Source organism: Mastomys coucha, unplaced genomic scaffold, assembly GCF_008632895.1.
Source record: "Mastomys coucha isolate ucsf_1 unplaced genomic scaffold, UCSF_Mcou_1 pScaffold15, whole genome shotgun sequence".
In the NCBI taxonomy this organism is placed as follows: Eukaryota; Metazoa; Chordata; class Mammalia; order Rodentia; family Muridae; genus Mastomys; species Mastomys coucha.
Genome location: NW_022196897.1, coordinates 674,132 through 701,261, shown reverse-complemented (window position 1 = coordinate 701,261; position 27,130 = coordinate 674,132). Strand labels below are relative to the sequence as shown.

Genomic DNA, 27,130 nt, shown 5'->3' with positions numbered 1-27,130 from the left:
TTAGATTTGGTCTTCTCATTGTGTCCTGGATTTCCTGGATGTTTTGGGTTAGGGTCTTTTTGCTTTGTTCATTTTCTTTGACTGTTCTCTCAATGTTGCCTATGTTATCTTCTGCCCCTGAGATTCTCTCTTCTATCTCTTGTATTCTGTTAGTAATGCTTGCATTTATGTTTCCTGACTTCTTACCCAAGATTTCTAATTCTAGAGTTTTCTCTTTTTGTGATTTCTTTATTGTTTCAACTTCCATTTTTAGGTCCTGGATGATTTTACTCAATTCCTTCACCTGTTTGTGTTTTCCTGCAATTCCTTAAGGGATTTTTGAGCTTGCCTTTTAAGTGCTTCTACTTGTTTACTTGTGATCTCCTCTAATTCTTTATGAGATTTTTTTTTGTTTCCTCTTTAAGGGCTTGTACCTCTTTACCTGTATTCTCCTGTATTTCTTTAAGGGAGTTATCCATGTCCTTCTTAAGTTCCTCTATCAGCATTGTGAGATATGATTTTAGATCCAATTCTTGCTTTTCTGGTGTTTTAGGATATCCAGGACTTGCTGCAGTGGGAGTACTAGGTTCTGATGAAGCCAAGTAGTCTTGGTTTCTGTTGGTAGGATTCTTGCCTTTGCCTTTCGCCATCTCTTGATTTTTGGTGTTAGATGTTCTTAGTGTCTCTGACTAGAGCTTGTCCTGTCCCTGCCGCCCTGCATGTCCCCTGAACTCGTGGGGCCTGTTCCTCCCGGCTGGCTGCTCTGGTCTTAGAAACTCTCCAGAGAGAAAATGGGGGTTTTCACCTGAGTCTCTGGGTTAAGGCGCTTCCTGGAGGTTGGTCCTCCACTTGCAGGGAAGGAGCAGAGAAGGACGCTGATCCACCTCTGTCACTTGGAAGATGAGAGGATCCTGTCCCTGTCGCCCTGCAGCTCCCCTGGGACTGATGGGGCCCATGCCTCCTGGCTGGCTGCTGTGGTCTTCTTTGTAGTTGTTTTTAAATTATTTTAAGAAAGATGCATGTGTGCTTGCCCTTTTAAATACTTCATTTTTTATAAACTATAAATGACATCAGTAAAGGATGTATTTGAGAGATACAAAGTCAGGGCTGAAGAGATGGCACAGAGATTAAGAGCACTGGCTGCTTTTCCAGAGCACCCAAGTTCAATTTCCAGCACACACAGCTGGCTGCTGACAGCCATTTGTAAGTCTATTTACAGTGGATCTGATGCCCTCTCCTGGCCTCCATGGGCACTAGGAATACATGTGGTGCAATGCATAGACATACATGCAGGAAAAGCATTTATACACATAAAATACTTTTTAAAAAGAGCAATACAGAGTCTGAAAACATAGAATTGCTTCCTGTTCTTTTCTGGCTAATTCCCACATAAAAGCAAAATGATTTACCTTTAAGATATTGTTTGTTAGCTGATTAGAATAAAAATTAGACAATTTAGGAGGGCTAAAATTAAAAATATTTTTTAAAGAAAGGAAATAAGAGTCAAAATTTGTGAATGATGGCATATTTCACAGATTCCTCCTAGCAGCACAATGACCCTTCCAATTGTTGATTACTAACACGGCAAAGACACTGAATGACTCTGCTTCTGATGTGACCAGCATTGCGGTTTGTCTGTTGATTAGACATTCTGTTACTGGCTAAATTCATCATTTTCATAGGATTTTTAGTGTGAATGAAAACAACTTGGCTCCAAAACACTGAACCACAGTTATGATTGGTCCTAGTGAAAGGTCGGAAGTGCCAGAGCAAGATGCTTGGTCCTGGTGAGTGGACAGAAGTTCCAGGGCAAGCTGATTGGTCCTAGTGAGTAGACAGAAATGCGGGGTGGGGGTGGGGGTGGGAAGCTGAATTCCCAGCCTCTCATTCATTACCACTTGAGTTGACAACGTCCATTTCATTTATCCCTCCCTCTCTTTCTATTATTTCTTTCGAGGGAGGATACCTAATAATCAATTATTTGGAATTGTGTTTCCTTAAACTTTTAAGAGACTCCTTACAAGGGCACATTTACTGTACTCAAGAAAATGCTCAGCCCCAATGGCCCACAATTAAATTTCAATCACATGAATACTTTCTGTGATGGTGGTGCTGTGTGAGTGTATGAACCAAACTGGTACTCTTTCACGTGAATGGGTCTAATGGAATCTAATAACACTAGCCAGCTGTATTAACAAAGAATAAAGGATTAAAGAAGGCTGCTGTCTGGTGGTTAATGGTGAATGAAGACCTGTACATCTATTAGGAATGAATCGAATATAATGGGGAGATTGGGAGTCAAGTCGCTGCTGAGGATTCTAGGTCATCCATATTGTGAGTTTTATGTTGCCAGGATCAGGGACATGCATCGTTGCCCTGTGTTGCTTACGGGAGAGATGATCACTTTCTTTTATTCTTCATATTTTATATGATTGGAAAGACTTATGATCCTTGTCTCCGGTGGGCACTGTTGAATCTTCAGGAGGGGCTACCCGTGGTTTATTCTGCTAACTGGGTGTGCATCAAGTTACAGTGATGCCCCATTTCTCCTGTTCAGGATGCAGTAAGAAAACCCTGGCAACAATGAACTGAGATTAGAAGACAGATTCAAGAAAACCAGATTATCAACCGCATTTGTGAGCCAAGGTTGAGCAATCTGGGCAACTCCTAGAATGTCAGTTTCCATCGTAGTAACTTTTCAATCCATTCTACATATTCGTAGATGAGAATGTTGAGTGCTTTTCTTGGAACATTCAGTACATTAACGCATCTAATATTCAGATCAATACTATTATGTGGGTACCATCATTGGCTCCCTCTACAGATGCAGGGATTGAATCACAAAGATGTTAAATATCTAAGTTAACTCCACATACCCCACACAGTGGTAAAGCTTTAAAGTGCAGTTCAAGACTGTTTTCAGGATTCATTGTGTTGTTGAATGCAGTATATTTTAATTGGTATGTTTGTTATCATATACCATCTAGACATCATTTGGATTTTTATTGTATGTATGCACCTGTAGGTATATGCATCTGTACATATACTTGCAAACACCAGAGGTTGATGTTAGCTGTATTCTTTTATTGCTTTCCGTTTCATTTTTGGAACAAGTTTCATTTGCTGAAACTGTGGCTTGCTCTGTAGGCTAGGCTAGCTGGCTAGAGAGTCACCAAAGGTCTCCCTGTCTCTCACACCCAGTTCTGGGGTTATAGATGCATACTGCATGTCTCCCCACATGCTCTCTCTTTCCTCCACACTTAGTCAAGGTACCTCCCTGAGTGCTGAGTTCTCCAACCACACTCAACAGCTATCAGGGATGGTCTAAGAAGTCTTTATTAGTTTCTTGGGTCGACATCCCCTTTTAGCCATTTTGTATTAGCCCAATCTTCCACACTTACCAAAGCTCACAGTCACAATGTGCTAGGAGCCCAACACCTTAGTACTGGCTCCAGATGGGTTCCCATTTTTTTTGTACATAGGACCCACCCTTTCTCCCCTTTCTGTCGCCTCCTTCCTAGTCTTTGCTCTACTCAGGGAAATTACACAATGATGCTGAAATGGAATAGCAAAGATCATTATGTTTGATTGCTTCTAAGACTGTCTCAAAAACTACAGGGAGTAACACAGAGCTGTCATATATTGAAATTGCCCTTTTTTAGAGTTATAAAATTCTCGGAGTTAACATGAACCAAGTCAGCTACATGCTCATCTGAAATCTTCCCTGGATACTTACATTAACTTCATTGCAGAGAGAACTAGTTGGGACATTATTTTCTTACATGAATCTAGTTCATGGTGTTGGAAATTATTACAGTTATGAGCTCTCTATGGATAAACTTACTTGCACCTACCATCCTCCATCTATAATACTGTAAATTTCTGTGGCAACACTTACATAGTAGGAGGGAACTATGCATTTGCAAGTAAGCAAAAGACCATGTGAAAGGGAATTATACTGTCAGAAATAGACTCACAACATAATTGACTGGAACTGGGGTAATTTGGCAGAAATAGTTATATACAAACACAAACTTAATATTCAATACTATTCTTAAAGAAAGCAATGCATATGGTTTAAGAGTTCTTAGTCATGGATGGGTATTACAGTAGCTATTATTATAGAATATTCCTAGGGACTGAAGACTCTATCTAAAGGATAGGATTGAGGTGTGTGTGTGTATGTATGTATGTATGTATGTAAATTTCTTCATGGTTGAGTTTAGAGTACTAGAAACCAAAGCTACATAAATGTTCATTACACAGTATTAGAATTTAGGAGACAATGAGCTTGAATTATATCCCATGCATTTATATATGTATTATCACACATATGATTATAATAATAATACAAAGAATATATGCACATATATGTGTAATCATAGCATCATAACTGCTATTCTTTTTAGACCTGAATAATTTTTAAAAAATCTGTAAATAAACCAAGACGTTAGGGATGGATAACTTCTAGAAAATGATGTACCATGAATGTAAGCATTAGCTATTGTAAGACCCAGTAAAGGTGATAATGTTTTACATAACTGATAATGGGGACCAACTTAAAAACCAATACTGGAAGTGAAGAGAAAAGACACAATCTTCAATAAGTTCTTTCATATTTATAGCTTCAATCACATTTAAGTTACAATAAAGAATTACAATTAATTTTTTCACTTGATGCATTCACTGAATAATTGACCTGCTAGACCTTAGAAGTTGTCTTTGTTGTCTTTGGTTTCAGTATTTTATGCCCCAGTGTGCCAGAGCTGGTTCCCATTGCCAAACAAATACAAATATCCAACCTAGTTGAGAAAATGCACATTCATCTCATACTGAAATCACTTCTGGTTCCAAAAGCAATACAAAAGACCAAGTGGAGCTGTAGAGTTATAATTCTCCTATTCAACATCCACCCCCAAAGAAACCACCATACTGAGTAGGTTTACATCATCATCTGGCTGAGCAAAGGTAGGGCATCTTCAATATGCTATGGCACCAGGACTATGGCAAGCATCCTGATTTACTCCTCAGCCAACTGAGGGGTAAAGTGTTGTCACTGGAACAAGAGTTAAGTAAACCTTTTCAAGGATGTGCATTGGACAACTCATAAACTATAGACAAAGAAGAGAATGTGACTGAAAATCAGAGTAGTCCATTGGCCAGTGTTACTTGGAGTGAAGCTGAGTGAAAGGAAAACTCCAGTTTCTGGACAGAAAGAGAAAGGGGGTAGGAGAGAGAATACAGACTCTAGTACACTGCCTTCAGACTTGACAGGTGATGCCACCAGAGGAGTCACAAGGCATTCAAAGGATGTGGTGGGGGAGGCAAGAGTGAACAATTACAGCACAGTGTACCAGTGCTTGGATCTCGATGCCCTCTCCAAGCCACTTAGGGGGGCTTTGTGTGTGGGTGTGAACCCATTACATGCGTCCACCTTGAGGGTAAGAAGATAAAAAAGAATAAATTTTTACTCAAGCACATTAAGTGGATTGAATAGAATGGTTTCAACTAGACAATATGGAGACATCTAAGTGGCAAAGGTAATGATTTTTTTCCTCTACAGCTCTAATAGGATAAATTTTTAATAAGACAGTAATAGAAAAATGAACTATATTTTCTTTGCACACATAATTGCTAGTCAACATTTTTGCATCCTTTATTTTTATTCTTCATCTCCCTTGCCTTCTTTCCTTTCCTCTCCTCTTCCTTCTTTATCATTACCTTCCTTAATGTCTCTTATTTTCTTTTGTTGACCATTCACTAAAACAACAACTACCACCTACTTACATATAGCTGGTACTTTAATTGGTTCATGGAATAGAAAGCATACATATAGGTACTTTCCTACAGTCATGGTAAATTAGTGAAGTGAATGGATAAACTGTAGTCTATCCATCAAAATGGAGTACCACCCAACAGTAAAGGAAGACAATTCTCATCACCCAAGCAGATTACTCCTAAGTTTATTTTTCTAAATGTAACAGTCCAAACTCTAAGGTTAATAAACTGTATTATTCTATCTGAGATAACGATTTGGAAAAGGAAAAGGGAACTGGGAATACTTGCAATAGCATCCTCTCATTTTGAAGTGTTAACTTGCCCTACCAGTGCTATGTAACTACAGGTTTGGGTTCTGTACAAGAGCAAATGTAATGGGTCAGTCCTTCTGGTCTGACATCATCTCTGAAAGATATCCTGTCCATCTGCAGTCATCTTGCTGACAAATACATTCAAGGTACTGATAACTTAAGCAGTCTCATTATACTGATTATGTAAAGCCCTATTCTAGGAAAAACACAAAACTTAGTTTTATAACATTTTTTCTCTTATAAAGGCCAGCATCTGGCTTTTTCTGTATTACCATAATAATTTTCTTCCTTGTGATACAGAAATAATTTTTCTTAGGAATGGTACAAGCAGTAGACCTGTAAAACTCATAGACAGGAGGAAAAAAACCATCAAAGAAAAGACCAAGCATAAATTAATAAAGCATAAAACATTTGTACCATATAAAAACTGGGAAAGCATCATTAGTCTTTCAAATTACTGGAAGAGTAATTATCCCCAAGGTGTTTAGGATCTTCTACCTCTCCATGGAAAAGCAGTGACATAATGTGTTAAGGAGATAAAACTGTCATCCATCAAATTTTTGGAGGATAAAAGTGGGAACACAATATACACTTTCCTTTACAGATGGATTCTATGATGGTAAGATGAAAACATGTATGTTTGAGGTGTGTTTGTTGTAGTGCCATGCACTTGAATACATAACACAAATGACCTTGGATTCTTGAAAAATGAACAGAAGATTAATATTTTCCTCTAGTCATTTTAGCTTGGTTTTATTTCTTTTCTTACCTTCCTTTTCTTAAAAATCAGAAAGACCCAGTGATAATCTATGTGGTTAGAAGAGTGACTGTAGAGTGCTGTTCAGATTGGGCTAGCATCCTTGGGATGTAGAGAATCTTTATCTGTTTAAGGATATCAAGTATTCTGAGATGAGGTTATCAAGGGTGTTCCTGATCCTCCACATTGGGAAAAATATTCTGTGCTGTGAGACCCACTCTACCCACTCATGAACCAACTTAGGACAGACTGGGGAGCATTTCAATACCCTTGACCCATCATGGAATCTCATTTCAATTACGTTGTATCTGAAGAGCCTTTTATTAAACTAATAAATTCTAACGACACATATCATGATTCTGGTCTTCCCAGTTTTCTAAATCATTTCCTAACTGTAAGTCAGGGAAGCAATATTCTCATTCTGTCCTGTACAAAGCAATTACTCATTAATTTCTATTGAGCTAAGAAGGTCAACAACATTATTGAAGTTGACGAAATGGCTTCTCATTGAATTCTTCTGTTTGTACAGTACTAAATAACAATTACTGACAGGATGCAGAAGCAGCAGAGCAGTTGGGACAGGGTCCTTTCTACCTCTATCTACACCCAGGAAGTGAACCTATTACACAGTCGTCTGTCTACCTTTTCTGACAGGGGAGAGCAGGTCTCTAGAGAGTGCTCTGACCTAGGGTCTCTGGCAAGATCGCCATTTTTCTCTCCTGTGAGTTTCTAAGGTGGGACCAGCTAGGATGCACAGGCCGCAGAAGCTGCATAGCACCTGGGACCGAATCCTTCATTCATCCTTCTGCACCCAGGAGGGACTACTGATCCACAGCACTCTGCTCACAAAGGTCTTACTAGGGAGAGCTGATCTCCCAGGAGTGCTGACTCATGCTTACAGACCCACAGGAGGAACAAGCTCCAGTCAGAGACTGCAAGAACATCTAACAACAGAGATTAACAGATGGCAAAAGGCAAATGCAAGAATCTTACAAACAGAAACCAAGACTACTTGAGACCATCAGAATCCAGTACTCCCACCACTGCAAGTCCTGGATACCCAAACACACCAGAATAGCAAGATTTGAATCTAAAATCATATCTCATGATAGTGATTGAGGAATTTAAGATGGGCATAAATAACTCCCTTAAAGATATACAGGAGAACACAGGTAAACAGATAAAAGTCCTTAAAGAGGAAACACAAAAATCCCTTAAAGAATTATAGGAAAACAAAACCAAACAGGTGAAGGAATTGAACAAAACCATCCAGGATCTAAAAATGGGAGTAGAAACAATTAAGAATTCACAAAGAGAAACAATACTGGAGTTAGAAGACCTAGGAAAGAAGTCAAGAGCCATAGATGCAAGCATCATCAACAGAATGCAAGAGATAAAAGAGAGAATCTCAGGGGCAGAAGGTATCATACAACATTGACACAAAATGCAAAAAACTCCTAGCCCAAAATATCCAGGAAATCCAGGACACAATGAGAAGACCAAACAGGTCTAATAGGATAATAGGTACAGAAGAGAGTGAAGACTTCCAACTTAAAGGGCCAGTAATTATCTTCAACAAAATTATAGAAGAACTCTTCCCTAACCTAAAAAAAGAGTTGCCCATGAACATACAAGAAATCTACTTAACTTCAAATTGTTTAGACAAGAAAAGAAATTCCTCTCATCACATAATAATCAAAACACCAAATGCACAAAACAAAGAAAAAATACTAAAAGCAGTGAGGGAAAAAGATCAGGTAACATATAAAGGCAGACCTATCAGAATTACACCAGACTTCTCACCAAAGACTATGAAAGCTAGAAGATCCTGGTCAGATATCATACAGACCCTAAGAGAACACAAATGCCAGCCCAGACTACTATACACAGCAAAACTCTCAATTACTAGACATGGAGAAACCAAGGTTTTCCATGACAAAACCAAATTTACACAATATCTTTCCACAAACCCAGCCCTTCAAAGGGTAATAAGTGGAAAACTCCAACACAAGGAGGGAAACTACATCCTAGAAAAAGCAAGAAAGTAATCTTCCAACAACACCAAAAGAAGATAGTCACATGAACAGAATTCCAACTCTAACAACAAAAATAACAGGAAGCAACAATCACTACTCCTTAATATCTATTAATATCAGTGGACTCAATTCCCGAAGAAAAAGACATAGATCATCAGACTGGGTACGTAGACAGGACCCAACATTTTGTTGCATACAGGAAAGATACCACGGTGATAAAAACAGATACTACCTCAGAATAAAAGGCTTAAGAACAATTTTTCAAGCAAATAGTCCCAAAAAACAAGCTGGAATAGACATTCTAATACTGAATAAAATCGACTTTCACCCTAAAGTGATCAAAAAATATAAGGAGGGGCACTTCATACTCATCAAAGGTATGATCTACCAAGATGAACTCTCAATTCTGAACCTCTATGCTCCAAATGCAAGGACATCTACATTCATAAAAGAAACTTTACTAAAGTTCAAAGTACACATTGTACTACATACAATAATAGTGGGAGACTTCAACACCCTACTCTCTACAATGGACAGATCATGGAAACAAAAACTAAACAAAGGCGCAGTGAGACTAACAGAAGTTAAGAAACACATGGATTTAACAGACATCTATAGAACATTTTATCCTAAAACAAAAGGTACCTTCTACTCAGCACTTCATGGTACCTTCTCCAAAATTGACCATATAATCGGTCACAAAACAGGCCTCAACAGATACAAGCAGATTGAAATAATTCCTTACATCCTATCAGATCACCATGGACTAAGGCTGCTCCTCAGTAACAACATAAACAGTAGAAAGCCCACATACACATGGAAGCTTAACAACACTCTACTCAATGATAACTTGGTGAAGGAAGAAACAAAGAAAAAATATTAAAGACTTTTTAGAATTTAATGAAAATGAAGCCACAACATACCCAAACTTATGGGATCAAATGAAAGCAGTCCTAAAAGGAAAACTCATAGCTCTGAGTGCCTCCAAAAAGAAACTGGAGAGAGCATACACCAGCAATTTGACAGTATATGTTAAAGCTCTAGAACAAAAAAGAAGCAATTTCACCCAAGAGGAGTTGATGGCAGGAAATAATCAAACTCAGGACTGAAATAAACCAAATAGAAACAAAAAGAACTATACAAAGATTCAACCAAACCAGGAGCTGGTTCTTTGAGAAAATCAACAAAACAGATAACTAGATTAACTAGAGGACACAGAGACAGTATCCTAATTAATGAAATCAGAAATGAAAAGGGAGACATAACAACAGGAACTGAGGAAATCCAAAAAATCATCAGATCCAACTACAAAAGCCTATACTCCAACAAACTGGAAAACCTGGATGGAAGGGATAATTTTCTAGACAGATATGAGGTAGCAAAGTTAAATCAAGATCAGATCAATGATTTAAACAGTCCCATATCTGCTCATGAAATAGAAACAGTCATTAACAGTCTCCCAACCAAAAAAAAAGCCCAGGAACAGATGGGTTTAGTGCAGAGTTTTATCAGACCTTCAAAGAAGACCTAATACAAATACTCCTCAAACTATTCCACAAAATAGGAACAGAAGGTACTCTGCCCAATTCATTCTATGAAGCCACAATTACACTGATACCTAAAACACACAAAGACCTAATGAAAAAAGAAAACTTCAGACCAATTTCTCTTATCAACATCTATGCAAAAATATTCAATAAAACTCTTGCAAGCCAAATCCAAGAACATATCAAAATGATCATCCATCATGATCAAGTTGGCTTCATCCCAGGGATGCAGGAATGGTTCAATATATGGAAATATATCAACATAATTCACTATATAAACACACTCAAAGAAAAAAACATATGATTATCTCATTAGATGCTGAGAAAGCATTTGACAAAATCCAACATCCCTTCATGATAAAAGTCTTGGAAAGATCAGGAATTCAAGGCCCATACATAAATATAGTAAAAGCAATATACAGAAAACCAGTAGCCAACATGAAACTAAATGCAAAGAAACTTGAGGCAATCCCACTAAAATCAGGGACTAGACAAGGCTGCCCACTCTCTCCCTACCTATTCAATATAGTACTTGATGTCCTAGCCAGAGCAATTAGACAACAAAAGGAGATCAAAGGGATATAAATTGGAAAGAAGTCAAATTATCTCTATTTGCTGATGATATGATAGTATATTTAAGTGACCCCAAAAATTCCACCAGAGGACTCCTAAATCTGATAAATAACTTCAGCAAAGTAGCTGGATATAAAATCAACTCAAGCAAATCAGTGGCCTTTCTCTATTCAAAGGATAAACAGGCTGAGAAAGAAATTAGGGAAACAACAGTAGTTACAAATAATATAAAATACCTTGGTGTGACTCTAAGTAAGCAAGTAAGAGATCTGTATGACAAGAACTTTAAGTCTTTGAAGAAGGAAATTGAAGAAGATTCCAGAAGATGGAAAGCTCTCCCATGCTCAAGGATTGATAGGATTAATAAAGTAAAAATGCCATCTTGCCAAAAGCAATCTACAGATTCAACACACTCCTCATCAAAATTCACAAACTTGGAAAGAGCAATTTGCAAATTCATCTGGAATAAAAAAAAAAACCTAGGATAGCGAAAACTATTCTCGGCAATAAAAGAACATCTGGGGGAATCACCATCCCTAACTGTAATCTTTACTACAGAGCAATAGTGATAAAAACTGCATGGTATTAGTACAGTGACAGGCAGGTGGATCAATGGAATAGAATTGAAGACCCAGAAATGAACCCACACACTTATGGTCACTTGATCTTTGACAAAGGAGCTAAAACCATCCAGTGGAACAAAAACAGCATTTTCAATAAATAGTGGTGGCTCAACTGGCATTTAGCATGTAGAAGAATGCAAATTGATCCATTCTTATCACTTTGTACAAAGCTCAAGTCCAAGTGGATCAAGGATCTCTACATAAAGCCAGATACACTGAAACTAATAGAAGAGAAAGTGGGGAAGAGCCTCAAGCACATGGGCACAGGGGAAACTTTTCTGAACAGAATGCCAATAGCTTCTGCTCTAAGATCAAGAATTGACAAATGGGACCTCCTAAAACTGCAAAGCTTCTGTAAGGCAAAAGACACTGTCAATAGGACAAAACAGCAACCAACAGATTTGGGAAAAGATCTTTACTAATCCTAAATCTGATAGAGGACTAATATCCAATATATACAAAGAACACAAGAAGTTAGACACCAGAAAACCAAATAACCCTATTAAAAATGGGGTACAGAGCGAAATAAAGAATTCTCAACTGAGGAATACCAAATGGCTGAGAAGCACCTAAAGAAATATTCCTTAGTCATCAGGGAAATGCAAATCAAAACAATCCTGAGATTTCACCTCACACCAGTCAGAACGGCTAAGATAAAAAACTCAGGTGACAGCAGATGCTGGCAAGGTTATGGAGAAAGAGGAACACTCTTTCATTAAAGGTGGGCTTGCAAGCTGGTACAACCACTCTGGAAATCAGTTTGGCAGTTCCTCAGGAAATTAGACATAGTACTACCAGAGGCCCCAGCTATATCACTCCTGGGCATATACTCAGAAGATGCTCCATCATGTAATAAGGACACATACTCCACTATGTTCATAGCAGCCTTATTTCCAATATCCAGAAACTGGAAATAACCCAGATGTCCCTCAACAGATGAATGGATACAGAAAATGTGATACATTTACACTCAACTATTAAGAACAATGAATTTATGAAATTCTTAGGCAAATCTGGAGTATATCATCCTGAGTGAAGTAACCCAATCACAAAACAACACACATGGTATGCACTCACTGATAACTGGATATTAGCCCAGAACCTTGGAATACCCAAAATACAATCCACAAATCACAAGAAACTCTAGAAGAAGAAAAAACCAAAGTGTGGATACTTCGTTCCTTCTTAGAAGGGGGAATAAAATACCCATGGCAGGAGTTACAGAGACAAACTATGGAGCAGAGACTGAAGGAAGGATAACCCAGAGACTGCTCCACCTGGGAATCCTTCCCATATTCAATCACCAAACCCAGACACTATTGTGGATGCCAGCAAGTATTGGCTGACGGGAGCCTGATATAGCTGTCTCCTGAGAGGCTCTGACAGTGCCCAACTAATACAGAATTAGAGGCTCACAGCCATCCATTTGATTTAGCACAGGGTCCCCAATGAAGGAGCTAGAGAAAGGACCCAAGGAGCTGAAGGGCTTGCAGCCCCTTAATTACGAACAACAATATGAACTAACTAGTACCCTCAGAGCTCCCAGGGACTAAACCACCAACCAAAGAATACACATGGCAGGTCTCATGTCTCCAGCTGCATATGTACTAGAGTATGGCCTAATCAATGGGAGGAGAGTCCCTTCGTCCTGTGAAGGTTCTATGCCCCAGTGTAGGGGAATGCCAGGGCCAGGAAGCAGGAGAGGGTGGGTTGGTAAGCAAGGGGAAGGGGGGAGGGAACAGGGTTTCTTTTTTTCCGAGGGTTAGGGTTAAAAAAATTACTAATATTTACATAATACTAAGTCTTATGCGAAAGTTGCAGTTATATTTTCTCCTTAATTATGTAGTGAACACAACACTGGGTTTATTTATATTATAGATAAGGACACAAAGGAGGCCAAATCATTTAAGTTAATAGCAATAGATCTGAATTCACACCCATGTTTCATATGTACAAAATCCAAGTTCTTTCTGGTAGGTAAGCCACGTGTATTTGCCATGTTAATGTCCTTGTACATCCATAGGAGGATAATGTTGATAACAGGACACTTATGTGAAAAAAAAAGTCAGGATTGGTTGTGCTTATATTCTCAATGCTATGGAGGCAGAGACAGGAAGGTCTTTGAAGCTCACTAGCCAGCCTGCCTAAACTATGTGGCAAGCTCCAGGCCAGTGAGAGACTGCCAAAACAGAAGGCAAATGTGCAATGCTCATGCATGTACATTTGCGTACATATGAACACACATACACACACACACACACACACACACACACACACACACACACACACAGTGGTGATCTCAGGTACAAACCAAGGTGTTTCCAAAAAATCCAGAAGTCTGAATCATACCTGAAGCCTTACTTTGTGAGGCTAGATCAAAGTGAGCCATTTGAAAAGTGATGAATACTATGGTGAACATGGGGCTGATTCAGAGTTGCTGCCCCATTGATTTTGGATGTAAATGGAGGAGAGAACTAAAGGGGAATTTGAGCTGAGAACCATAGATTTGGGAAGAGTAGATACAGGAGGAACAAGAGTTGCAGATAAACAAATTCATGTCTGTAAAATAGTGTAAGACATGAATTTTATTTAGCTAAAAAGAAGGTCCTGTGCGCATTCGTGATAGCCATTGTGCTGTCTCAGAAGAAAGCCAAGAAAAACCTTCTACAATGACTACCCAGTGAGCAACTAAAGAGTTTTTGTTGCCATTTGGTATGTGTTACACAGTGATAAAACATGACATTTAGACTTAAGGGCTTTAAATAGTCCCTTGGGCTATGTTTGGGGCACAGAACATCTGTATGTATAATTAAATAAAGCTAATTTAAATAAATTAGATTTACCAGAAAATTGCTCAAAGTTTCCATTCATTACAGTTTTTTTTTTTGTTTTTTGTTTTTTGTAAATGTGAGAAGTTGTTAATGTTATTTGCTAAAATTTTATATTTTGGAAAATCATAGGTTCTGAAACAAAGAAATATACAGAGCAAAGTAGGTAAAAGTGGGGAAATTTTTTTTCTTACAATTTCATCTTGAAGGTCTAATTTTACTGTTCTGCACAGAGAAATTGCAGGTGGAGGTTGGCAGTATAACTGTACTGGTGGACCAAGAAACTGAAATTTAATAAAAATATGCTTTTTTTTTTAGTTCTTTTTATTGTGTATATTTCACACACCACACATGCATTTCAGGGACACTATTACTCTTGTCTCTGAGCACACTTTCACATCAGTATTTATGTGAGAATCTATAATCAGGAGATTAGTCGAATGTTAGATTTGGTCCTGAGCTGAAAGACGGGGCGGGGGAGAGTAGGGGTTACTTTACTAAGGTTGGGAAGTTTTGGAATAAAAATGAACATTGAATGAGCTGTGACATTCATGGAGGTTATGTTGCCATGGTGGCATCATGGGGACAGGGGGTTGGGGGGAGTGGAACAATTGTTTTCATCACAGATCTGGAGGGAACATGTCTGCGAACCAAGGTGAATTAAAGCTAGACCTTTTTCTTTTTCTTTTCTTTTTATCCTGACTGTATGGATCTTTGGTTTTTTATCATATATTTTCTTTATATTACCTTCCCCTTTCCTGGTCTCACCCCCGAAACACCGTATCCCATCCCCTCCTGCTTCTATGAGGGCGTTCGCACTCCTACCTCCCCACCCTGGCATCCCTCTACACTGGGGCCTGGAGTGTTTCTTCCCACTGCCTCTCAGATCAGCTTTTAGGTTTCAGGAAGGAAGCACATTGTTCTTGCTTTTAGAGATCTGTGCTAGGGGTAACCAGGAGGATCTGTGACTCACTGTGGCTGCTGGGGATAGCTGCTCTCTCCAGCTGATGAGCACCAGGTGAGGATGCAGGGCATCATACCCAGCAAGGGAACTGCTCACTTCGTCCTCATTTCAGAACTTAAAGATGCAATCTGAAACTGATGGAAACCCAATATGAAGAAATCTAATATCTAGCCAATGCACAAGAAACATTAGTTTTTTCTGTTTCTTTTTCCTTTTCTTTACCTTTTTTTTTCCAGCCTTATCTGTCTGTCTCCCTCCTCTGACTCAATTCCTTTTAGGACCAGCTTACTTGCAGTGTTTTAAAACTGTGCTCACTTCTGGTGACAGACTGACATGTTTAGGTTGCTTAATCCTATTCTAGCAGCAACTGTCAGGAGGAAATGGGAGCAACTAAAGAGATTTAAGAAAGCAAAACCTTTGAATGAGCTCTCGCCAGTGATCAGTGACCAGTGACCAGTATGGTTTTCCTGAAGCAAAGAGATGATATTGTGTTCTCCATCTTCATTAGTAATTTTAAGTGTCATAAATAGAAAATAAATGTAATAATTACACACCATGCATTTATCAAGACACAGCCTTTGTCGATACAGCTTATTCAAATTGAGCTTTCTAAAGGGTTCTTTCTTTGTACAGTAGTGCCACTTGCAGCTGAAGAATTATATACTGACATGTCAAAAGCTGGAGGTTTCATTTGATTTGAATAAATGTTTTATATACATGTACTATATAAATGCTGTATATAATGCATTATACAGAGAATCTAACCCTGAGCACCTGATTAGCATTAAGTAAAGATGTCTCCCAAGGCTTAGAAATAGCCCTAAAGTCTTTTCTTTTTTCTTTTAATTAGAATATAAAAGATAGATGTTATTCTGTTCCCTTCTAATTTCTCTCGATCTGAATGAGGATTTTCTTTTCTTTTCATGAGTAAGATATTCTTCACGTCTTCATTCTCTCCTGAATGTGATTTGCCTAACATTTGGCGAACAGGGACTATCCTTCCCTACTTCTCTTTGTGCTCAGAGCAAATTCCTTGGGCTCATTGTTTGAGCAAACGGTGTCTAGTAAGACATGTTTAGAAAATCAAAGTGTTGACTATCGACTGGAAAGAGACTAGCAATGCTGACTTCCCGTTCCCAATGTGAACATATTTGAGTCCACATTTTCTCAGACCCTTGCAGCCTTGTGTTCATCTGTCAGTGTGCTTGTTCCAAAGACTTGCATCTCTCATAGGTCTAACTGGAATTTGGTTCCATACCTCTTATGGATATCATACTCTGTCTTTTGGGGGATTTAATGGCAATTTCATTGATTATCAAAACTTATCCATATGTCACAATGAACAGACCGATAAACTTCCAAGTAAGTGGCTGAACATTTTTAAATGATATAATCAATGCAGCAATTTCAACTGCAGCTATTTAAAATAGGTGTGCTTTTCTCCTTATCTTTAAATATCTACTAGTTTATACATATACTTTAGAAGCAAAATTTCATTGTTGTTCCTCGAAGAAAAACCCTTTAAAGTCATGCTTTGCTATTTTGTCATAACTGCAGCAAATATCAAATTATATATCAACCAGACAGTCCTGTTGACTAATCACAGCCCAGCTACCTTTTTACCGTCAATAGACAGACCAGCAAGATTTACATTGAAAATGGTGTTGTTCTGAATGATTATAGTACAAACTGCAATCTTAGCTTGTGGACGGCTGAGACTGGAGGTTTGTCACAAGTTTGAAGTTAGCCAGGGATACATAGATTGTCTTAAAAAAAACATTGCTACAAAAATATTTTCAACATTTAAAAATACACAGATTTAAAAATTCCTGTGATTTTGAATTTCCAAAGTGTCTGGGACAAAATGACTAGGGACACTAAGTATCTTTAGACATCTGTAAAAGAGTTTACCTTCATGCTAAGAAATATCACTGCTTATCCACAACAGACTAGTAGATGGCTAATATTAATTTCTAACAGGTCACAATAGTTGCAATGGCTATCATCTTTTGATATTGTTTGGTGTGGACACCATCTCATTTGCTGAGTGTTTTTTAATATGGAACTCATTGGAAATAGTGTCAGTTTTGATTCCATGGTATCCATTCTGAAACAGTTTTATTACAATCTTGACCAGCATAAGTAATTGTCTAAAAGAATGTTCTGAGGAATTTGAGCAATTCATGGTAAAAACAAATAAATTAATAGCCAAACACACAGGGAAATACTCCCATTGGAGAGAAATGTCAAAAACAAGATGGGGAGAACAAACTTAGAAATATTTTAGGTCCTCAACACCATAAGAAATTGTTGTAGTTAATATTAATTGGTGGCTTCTACCCCACCTTTGATCATATAGTTCCCAAACAAAAGATACAAACCATTCATACTGATAATAAGTCTTAATAGCTTATTAAGCTTAATAGCTTAATTAATAGAACTGGGCAGATATCAACTCTCTAAGCTATTTTGTCCACTTCCCTGCCAATAACCAACCCCCAGATATGCCTTGCCATATTCTGCCTGGACCATTTGTACTCCAACTGGCTGGCTCTATAGTTATGCTTCCACAATCCACATATCTCATGACATTCCCTCTCCTCCTCCCTCTCTCTCCCTCCTAGTCGTCCTGACTGAGACCTTAAGCCCTGGTCTCAGCCCTGGGCCAGAGCCCCACCTACCTCTCTTCTGCCTAGCAGAATTTCATTAGTTGTCATTTTATTGCTACCTTAAAAAAAAAAAAAAAAAAAAAAAAAAAAAAAAAAAAAAAAAAAAGAACAGTAGTATCTGATTTTCTCTTAGGTTTCTGACCTATCTGGTTTCAGGTTCTCGGCTACCCAAACATTATTAGAGATGGGCTCCATCGTGTGGACCTAGCCTTAAATCCAGTAAGATTCTGCTTGTTTACTGCCACAAGTTTTGTTCCAGTATTGCACTAGTCCATCTGGCAGGCAGGTCACCACTGTAGATCAAAGGCTTTATAGCTGGGTTGTGTGTTTACCTTTCTCCTGTGGTAGCATGCAGGGTAACTTCTAGTACCATGAACACGAGTCAGGATGAAGGCTCTTGGTAGGTTACCAGCTCATCTTCTCTGTATTCAGTGAGTTATGTCTTATTATCAGTTTGTGGAAAGCAGCCTGGTCTACACAACAGCCTGAGTTGTTTGGTTGTTCCCATGTGGCCCCTTTGGCCAACAACTCTATTAGGTGTGACCCATTCCCAGTATTGGAAGCTTCATTTGGTGATAAGAAATGTCTAGTTAGGGCTCCATTCCCCACATTATTTGAGAATTTCCTTTTTATTACCTTCATACATGTATGTATTTTAGGAAAACTCTACTATATTAGATTTTCATACAACCCTTCAAATACCCGTTAGTTCTAGCTGTCTCTCCCCCAAATCCCTCTCTTGTCTTTCTCTTCCACCCAAAACTATTCTATTGTACCATCCTCGGAAGATCTACCCTTCTCTAGCTTGCCTAATCTACTCTATACCTAATCTCTGTGGTTATATGAAGTGTATCCTGTTTATTGAAGACTTAACAGCTAACACTTCGATCTATGCAAAGGCATGTTATATTTTTCTTTCTGGTTCTGGGTTACCTCATTCAGATTGATTTTTTTTTCTAGCTTCATCCATTTCCCTTTGAATTTCATGATTTTTTTTAACAGCTGAGTAATATTTCTGTGTAATATGCCATATTTTCTTTATCTATTCATCCACTGACAGGCAATTGGGTTCTTTTAAATTTCTAGCTTATGAATAGAGCAGCAATGAATATGGTTGAACAAATGCTTCTATAGTAGAGTGAAGCATCCTTCAGATATATGCCCAAGAGCAGTATAGCTTGATCTTGAGGTAGACCTACTCTCAGCTTCCAGAGAAACTGCCACACAGATTTCCATTGTGGGTGTACAGGTTTGTGCAATGGAGGAGTGTTCTCCTTATCCACATACAAATAAGTATGAGCAATCATTGTTCTTAGTTTAGTATTTTGTTTTTCTATAAAGACTTCTTGATGAAACCAATTAGTTTCAATGTTTGCTTAAAATTTTTAAAACTGATTTCTTCTTTTGATCTATTTCCTCTCATTTTGTTATATAGTTTTTTTTCCTTCTTCCTTCCCATTTTATCCTCTTTCTCAAGATGGGCTCTTGTCATGATTCCCAGGCTGGCCCTGGGCTTAGGGTCTCTCTGCTTCTGCTTCTTGAGTGTTGGGATTGGATCCATTATCTACTGTGCCCAACTTGTAGTATGCAAAATTGAATCCTCTTTTCTTTTCTATTGCCATTGTCTTCCTCATTTTTATTCATTCATCAGATAAAGTTCATTTCTCTTTTTGCTCCCTCTATCTCACCCTTCCCTGCCTTTGGAGTTCCCCTGAATTTTGGTTGCTTTGTGGATTTGTTGTCTTAATTTATAGCTGGATCTTCTCTCTCATCTTTCTACCTTTCCCTCTTCTTTTTTTTTCTAGCATTATTCTGTATTTGTTTATTTTCTGCTTTTATCAATAACCTTCTAGTTCACACATCATTATCCTGGTCTCTCTTTTCTTCTAAGATTATTGGAATTGTGATAGTAATTGTTTTTAATAGACCAAAATATATTATTTTAAAGAAGAAATGTATGTGTTATTTGCCTATTATTATTATGCATTGGGAGAATATCTAGAAATCAACATGGAGGTTCCTCAAAACATCATGTGACCCAGATGCATCATCACCCCAGGTATACTATTGAGGGAATGCAAGTTACTGTATTAAATATCTATATAACATGTTTTTTCAAACCCACAAAAGCAAACACATGAAATCATCCAGGCAGTCCATCAGTGCAAGAATGGAAGAAGGAAGTGTCTCATGTATTGAAAATAGAGTACCATTTAGCTATTAAGAAGAAAGAAACCAACCGGGCATGGTGACACATCGTATAATCCCAAGATTTCATAGGATGCTAATCTGGTATATATTGTGATACATAAAAATAAAAAGTTAATAAAATTCTGTTATTTGCTTGAAATCAATGTGACTAGGGATGGTTACATTAAATGAAGTAGATTGGAGTGATAAAAATAAATATCATGTATTTTCTCTCATGTAGGAAAATCAAAAGTATTAATACATTTATGAAAGCAGAAGAGGGACTTCTGGGAAGTTGAAAGGGTGCCATAGAGCTGGGGTATTGGTTGAGTTCTTGCTACATAAACAAGATGGTTGGCGTTTGGATTCATGGAACCCATGTAATGCATGGAACCTTGCCATGTAGGGTATTGGCAAATGAGCTGTAATTCCAGCCCTGGAGTGTGGAGCCAGGGAATCCTCACAGCAAGCCTGTTAACAAGAATAGTAGAGCCTTATACTGCACAGCATAAATCAGGACAATTGAATTGACTACCTCTTCCTCTTCCTGGAGATAGAAGTCTATCAAGCCTTTTTATATACTGCATTTTTCTTTTCTGGGAATTTTCTAAATTAGTTTTCAGCTATATTTACCACACTTATTTAAGCTGAAATCTATATTTATCTGACTGACATGTTCCACAGTTTCCTCTTTTAAAACACTTCTTCTGGACTCACTTTTTGGCTTACTAGAGTAAAAAATTTGAGTAACGTTCTTTTTAGGAAGATGTAAGTATTTTTGTTAATGTTCAGCTCTTAAACTTCCAATAACAGCTTTCTTTTCCTTCAAATAGGTATCACATGTCTGTGTAGGATTCTTGAATCTCAAATGTTCCATTCAGTTTTCTGCTCAATTTGCTTATGCTTTGAAGGCAATCTGATCCTTATCTTAGAATCACTTTTTATTTTCTGTGGTGTTTATAGAACATTTTAATTTTGATTATAAAAATTTCATCAGCTAGATTGACATATATTTCTTTCTTAAATTATAATCTATTAGTTTTTATTTTCTTGTTTATATTTGCATATAGATTTATGTTTTCTATGTGAGTTTAAGTCATTTCCTTGATCTAGAAAGTCTGTTTTTTAACATATAAGTAAAAATTTCTTCTCATCTTTTTATACTGATTGCCAAGAAAACCTGTAAATTGTAGCAATTACTCTATGCTGATCTCTGGAAAGCTGACCTTTAACCACACAGATTAGTAAATATTTCACTCTTTTTGTGTGAGTCTAGAGTGTTGTGTATGACTTTTTCGAAATTCTATTTATTAGCTTTGCATCTGTATGGAATAAAGGAAGTCCTTAAAACTTAGTGCACATTTTGGATATCATTAAAGAAGTTCCTTTATTCCATGAACAGTGATTAATACAGCAACTCACAACTGGTCAAAGTGCAGAGAATAAATATGTGTGTGGTGCCCTCTGCCACAAATGGGACATCTGTATAACCCTCTACACAAGGCTCAGAAACCATCTTTGAAGACAATGAAGAAATATTGTAAAACCCTGAAGTTAGGGAGGGCTAGACCAAACTACAGCCTCTTCTGGACATGATAGGATGTCACAGTCTTGAATTCCAAGCAGCTGTTACAACACCTTGCCTGGTAACAAAACCTTGCCTGAACAAGACCTGCACAAGATCAGGCCAGTCAATCAGGCTTACCGTCCCCAGTTTTAACTGAGGAGCTATGGCAATTAACAGCTTCTGGAAGGAGAACTGGTTCTCTAAGAGTAAGGCTCCTGGCTGAGGAGTTTGCAGCCCCTTAGGACAAACAACAATATGAACTAACTAGTACCCTCAGAGCTCCCAGGGTCTCAACCACCAACCAAGGACTGCACATGGAGGAGTCTGATTGTTCTGGCAGCATGTGTATAGTAGAGGATTGCAAATTCGATCATCAATAGGAGGAGAGGACCTCGGCCCTGTGAAGGTTCTGTGCCCCAGTGTAGGGGAATGCCAGGGCCAATAAGTGGGAGAGGGTGGGGTAGCAGTCATGGGGAGGGGGAGGCAACAGGGGTTTGTTTTTGCCGGTTTTGTTTGTTTCTTTGTTTTTTGGAGGGGAAACTGGGAAAGGGGAAATTTACATGTAAATAAAGAAAATATCTAATAAAAAAAACATTAAAAAAAAATGAGGCTCCTGGTAGGTTAACCATGCTCCAGTGGATGGTCCCGTGCCAAAGACCATGAGAACAGCATTATTCAGGCTTGATGATTTATTTTTGTTTTAAATAAGATATGAAATGGGGTAGGGAGATGAAAGTAGATCTGGGAGGTATTTGAGGGAGGAATAGATGGTAAATATGATCCAAGTACATTGTATGCAATTGTCAAAAACTATGTTGTGAAATGTTTTTATTATTAAATAATTTAATATGTGATGTGGTGGTAGTAGTAGTAAATAACTTTTAAAGCTCACCATTGAAAGTTGGAACATACTTTACATCAATACTTAGGAAAGCTACAAAATATTAATAACCCCCCCCAAATTTAATGAGGTAGATGAACACAAAGTTGATATCTTTGCAAGGCTCCATGGGGCAATTCTTACAGGTAGGCAACCTTATGATGCACAGCCTCTGTTTTCAGATTGTCATCACTGATCTGTAAGTGATGGAGTGTAACTTCCCTCCAGTAATCAGTTGCCAGGACATTAGAAGTAAATCAATAGGATCTACCTTGGGCACAAACTCTGAAGCCAGTCCCACAGCCCCCAGAGAAGGCTCCACCTTCAGGCACTGCAGGATGCCCAGGATCTTGGGATCAAGGGTTAGGAGAACACAACATCTATTCCAACACCACTAGGAGTAACTGGGAGCAGCAGGATCCAGGGATGCAGGAACCCTGCCCGACCAGAAGCTCCAGTTCCTTCCAGTCTTCCACAGTCTACCTTAGACAGAAACTTGGAGCCAGTCCCACAGACCCCAGAGGAGGCTCCAAAGACAGGCGCTCTAGCATGACCAGGATCTTAGGATCCCAGGAGCTTGGTCACACCAGGATCTCAGGGTCCCAGAGGCAGCATGACTCCCAAGAACTCTGACACACCCAGAATGTCAGCATCACAGGATTCCAGAATCACAGGATCACAGAGACAGCTGGACTCTAAGGAGTTCTGACTCAACTAAGATCACAGGAAGGACAGGCTCCAGTGAGATATAACGAGGGCAGGGGTCACTAGAGATAATCAGATATCAGGAGGCAAGCATAAGAACAGAAGCAACAGAAACCAAGGTTACTTGGCACCCATCGGAACCCAATGCAAGTACTGGATACACTATGACACCTGAAAAGCAAGATTCAGATCTAAAGTCACTTCTCATGATGATGATGGAGGACTTTAAGAAGGACATAAATAACTCCCTTAAAGAAATACAGGAGAACACAGGTAAACAGGTAGAAGCCCTTAAAGAGAAAACACAAAAATCCCTTAAAGAACTACAGGAAAACACAATCAAACAGTCAAAGGAAATGAACAAAACCATCCAAGATCTAAAAATGGAAATAGAAACAATAAAGAAATCACAAAAAGAGAAACCCTGGTGTTAGAAAACCTAGGAAAGAGATCAGGAGTCACCAACAGAATACAAGGGATAGAAGAGAAAATATCAGGGGTAGAAGATACCTTAGAAAACATTGACACAACAGTCAAAGAACATGTAAAATGCAAAGAGCTCCTAACCCAAAACATCCAGGAAATCCAGGACACAATGAGAAGACCAAACCTAAAGATAAGTACAGAAGAGAGCAAAGACTCCCAACTTAAAGGGCTAGTAAATATCTTCAACAAAATAATAGAAAAAAAACTTCCCTAACCTAAAGAAAGTGAAGCCCATGAACATACAAGAAGCTGACAGAACTCCAAATAGACTGGGACCAGAAGAGAAATTCCTTCTGTTATATAAAAATCAAAACACCAAATACATTAAATAAAGAAAGAATATTAAAAGCAGTAAGAGAATAAGGTCAAGTATGTTACTTGAAGTATGTTAAAGGCAAACATATGAGAATTACACCAGACTTCTCACCAGAGACTATTAAAGCCAGAAAATCCTGGACAGATATCATACAGACCCTAAGAGAACATAAATGTCAGCCCAGACTACTATACACCAAAAAAACTCTCAATTACCATAGAAGAAGAAAACAAGATATTCTATGACAAAAGCAAATTTACACAATATCTTTCCACAAATCCAGCCTTACAAAGGATAACGGAAAACACAACATGGGGGGGGGGGGTTGGAACTACACCCTAGAAAATGCAAGAAAGTAATCTTTCAACAAATCCAAAAGAGGATAGGCACACAAACGTAATGCCACCTCTAACAACAAAAATAACAGGGAGTATGTTAATATCTCTTATCATCATCGGACTCAATTCTTTGATAGAAAGACATTGACTAACAGGCTGGATACATAAACAAGACCCAGCATTTTGCTGCATCCAGGAAACCCAATGCACCTCAGTGACAAAGACAGACACTACCTCAGAGTAAAAGATTGGAATACAGTTTTCCAAGCAAATGGTCCCAAGAAACAAGCTGGAGTACTTTGATACTAATATCAAATAATCAACTTTCCACCGTAAGTTATCAAAAAGGATAAGGAAAGACACTGCAGGAACCTAACCCTAACCCTAACCAAAGGAGAAATCTACCAAGATGAACTCTCAATTCTGAACATCTATGCTCCAAAAGCAAGGGCACCCACATTCATAAAAGAAACTCTACTAAAGCTCAAAGCACACATTGCACCCCAGACAATAATAGTGGGAGACTTTGACACCCTACTCTCAGCAATGGACAGATCATGGAAACAGAGACACAATGGAACTCACAGAAGTTATGAACCAAATGGATCTAACAGATATTTTTAGAACATTTCATCCTAAAGCAAAAGAATATACTTTCTTCTCAACACCTCATGAAACCTTCTCCAAAAATGACCATATACCTGGCTACAAAACAAGCCTCAACAGACACAAGATTGAAATAATCCCATGCACCCTATCAGATCACCACAGACTAAGATTGGTCTTAAATTCCACCAAAACAACAGAAAACACACATTCACATAGAAACTGAACAATGCTGTACTCAATGATAACTTGGTCAAGGAAAAAAGAAAGAAAGAAATTGAAGACTTTTTAGAATTTAATGAAAATGAAGACACATCATACCAAAACATTTGGGACACAATAAAAACAGTGCTAAGAGGAAAACTCATAGCTCTAAGTGCCTCCAAAAAGAAACCGGAGAGAGCTTAGACTAGCAGCTTGACACCACACCTGTAACTGCTAATACACATAAGAGGAGTAGACAGCAGGAAATACTCAAACTCAGAGCTGAAATCACCAAACAGAAACAAAAAGAACTATACAAAGAGTCAACAAAACCAGGAGCTGGTTCTTTGAGAAAATCAACAAGATAGAAATACCCTTAGTCAGACAAACCAGAGGGTACAGAGATGGTATCCAAATTAATAAAATCAGAAATGAAAAGGGAGATATAACAATGGAAACTGTGGAAATCCAAAAACCACCAGATTCGACTACAAAAGTTTATACTCAACTAAATTGGAAAATCTGGATGAAATGGACAATTTTCTAGACATATACAATGTGCCAAAGTTAAAACAGGAACATATAAACCATCTAAGTAGTCCCATAAACCCTAAAGAAATGGAAGCAGTCATTAATAGTCTCCCAGCCAAAGAAAGCCCAAGACCAGATGGGTTCAGGGGAGAATTCTATCATACCCTTAAAGAAGACCTAATACCAATATTCTTCAAACTATTCCACAAAATACAAACAGAAGATACTCCACCCAATTTGTTCTATGAAGCCACAATTATGTTTATACCTAAACCACACAAAGACCAAATGAAGAAAGAGACCTTCAGACCAATCTCCCTTATGAACATTGATGCAAAAATACTCAATAAAATTCTTATCAACTGAATCCAAGAACACATCAAAATGATCATTCACCACGATCAAGTAGGCTTCATCCCAAGGATGCATGGATGGTTCAATATATGGAAATTCATCAAAGTAATCCACTACATAAACAGACTTAAAGAAAAAAACCACATGATCATCTCAATAGATTCCGAAAAAGCATTTGACAAAATTCGCCATCCCTTTATGATAAAAGTCTTGGAAAGATCAGGAAATCAACACCCATACTTAATCATAGTAAAAGCAATCTACAGCAAACCAGTAGCCAACATCAAACTGAATGGAGAGAACCTTGAAGCAATCCCACTAAAATCAGGGACTAGACAAGGCTGCCCTCCCTCTCCCTATCTATTCAACATAGTATATAAAGTTCTAGCTAGGGCAATTAGACAATGAAAGCAGGTCATAGGGATACAAATTGGAAAGGAAGAAGTCAAAATATCACTATTTGCTGATGATAAGATCATATACTTATGTTACCCCAAAAATTCCTCCAGAAAATTCCTAGAGCTGATAAAAAACTTTAGCAAAGTGGTTGGATATAAAATTAACTCAAACAAATCAATAGCCTTCCTCTACTAAACAGGTTGAGAATGAAATTAGGGACATGACACCCTTCACAATAGTCACAAATAATTTTACATACCTTGGTGTGACTCTAACAAAGCAAGTGAAAGATCTGTATGACGAGAACTTCAAGTCTCTGAAGAAAGAAATCTAAGAATATCTCAAAAGATGGAAAGATCTCCCATGCTCATGGATTGGCTGTATTAATATAGTAAAAATGGTCATCTTCTGAAAGCAATATACAGATTCAATGCAATCCCCATCAAAATTCCAACTCAATAGAGTTAGAAAGAGCAATTTGCAAATTCA

The 27,130-nt window shown here is 38.1% G+C and overlaps 1 long non-coding RNA gene across 2 annotated transcripts in view; it reads right to left on the bottom strand.

Annotated features, from left to right (window-relative positions):
* LOC116091854 overlaps positions 1-23,280 on the bottom strand; it is a 78,499-nt gene extending 55,219 nt beyond the window's left edge. Inside the window, exons 1-2 of one of the 2 annotated variants that reach the window (XR_004119091.1) lie at positions 23,186-23,280; positions 15,406-15,530 (exon numbers count right to left, since the gene is read on the bottom strand). This is a non-coding gene — a long non-coding RNA (uncharacterized LOC116091854). Of the gene's footprint in view, positions 1-15,405; positions 15,531-22,973 lie in introns of both variants that reach the window. The other variant, XR_004119090.1, reaches the window with a different exon arrangement.
* Positions 23,281-27,130: the final 3,850 nt, after the last annotated feature.